Below are 1,491 nucleotides of genomic sequence, written 5' to 3'. Positions count from 1 at the left end.
TAATACCCCGGACTCTACTATAACCTCTATCTACTATTTAAATTAAAAATTAAATAGTATAATTAAACTTATCCGCGAAAATATATTAAAGTCTGCTTTTAAATATATAATAGAGATAATTATTCTTATACAATTATACGCCTATCTATACAAGCTCTCCTACTTATTGTATTTAGGAAATATAATAAGGATCTCTATTCTACTTACTTTATTTATTTCCTTATAGTAAAAAGGACCAAAAATTAAAGCCCTCCTTAATATTAGCGTAGAAGTGAATACAATTACCTATAATTTGGCTAAGGAATACAATTTAGCTATTACTAATACCGGAGTATTAAATACGGATAGTAATAGTAGTAAATAGGATTTTATTAAGGAAGTATATAGTTAAATATAATTTACTAATATTCTATAAGAAATATATTTCTTCGTTATTACTATATACCTCCTATATTATAATATTATATTTAGGCAGCCCTTCTTTAAAAATACCTAAGTAAAATTAAATTATTTAATTTATAGTATCGAATTGGCAAACGTTTTAATAGAAGAAACTATTGTTAAGGCCGTACTAATTTTAAAGGAAAAAGCGAAGTTAGGTGTATAGGCGTTATTGTATACCTAGGAATTCGATAAATAGTTGTCTACCCTAAATAAATTTACTAATTATTTAGGGGTTAATTTTAGAATTAATATATTAGCTCCTATTTAGTATAATAGCGAAGCCTAAAATAAGATCCTTAAATAGATAGAGGATTTAATAGTTAATAAGTTATTAAACTACTTATAATATATTTAGAATAGACGTTACTCGTTAAAAAAGGCTGTTTTAGGATTTTTCTAACAGTTTTTATAGGACGAACTACTCAATAAGAAATAATTTGAAAAACTTTTATTTAAGGACCTTAATAATACTAATTATAATAAATTAAGTAATGTACTTAATATAATAATTATAAGGAGTGCTCCTTAATTAATAATAGAAGAAACGAGGCTTACGACGGAGCTTTGAAGGTAAATATATAACTTTATTCGGTATTAGGCGTTGGTATAACGGTTGAAACGTATAAATAAAAGGAAGAAAATTTATAATAGTAATAAGCCTACACCTATTAATAGGAAGGCTAATTAATTGCTATTAAATAATACTATACCCTTTAAGAATTTTGCTACCTATACTATATATAAATAGAAAAATTAGAAGATATTACTAATCGACGACGTACCTTCTAATAAATTAAAGCTAGAAGGAAATTTAGAATAGAAATTATAGTGTTTAGAAGCTTTAAAAGATAAATTGGAATAATAAAAGACGATTTATCCGTTGCTATAGGATAAAATTCTTATACTATAATTTTTAAATATATTTAAAGGAGAATAATTAACCCCCGAACGCTTTAAAACTATATTTTATAGTTTATATAATAGTTTAACTAAGGAGGAATAAGAAATATTTATTTATATCCTTTAAAATTGTAAAGCGGCTCTTGC

This window comes from Neurospora crassa, linkage group I (assembly GCF_000182925.2).
Source record: "Neurospora crassa OR74A linkage group I, whole genome shotgun sequence".
Taxonomy (NCBI): Eukaryota; Fungi; Ascomycota; class Sordariomycetes; order Sordariales; family Sordariaceae; genus Neurospora; species Neurospora crassa.
Note: the sequence above shows the minus strand (reverse complement) of the source record.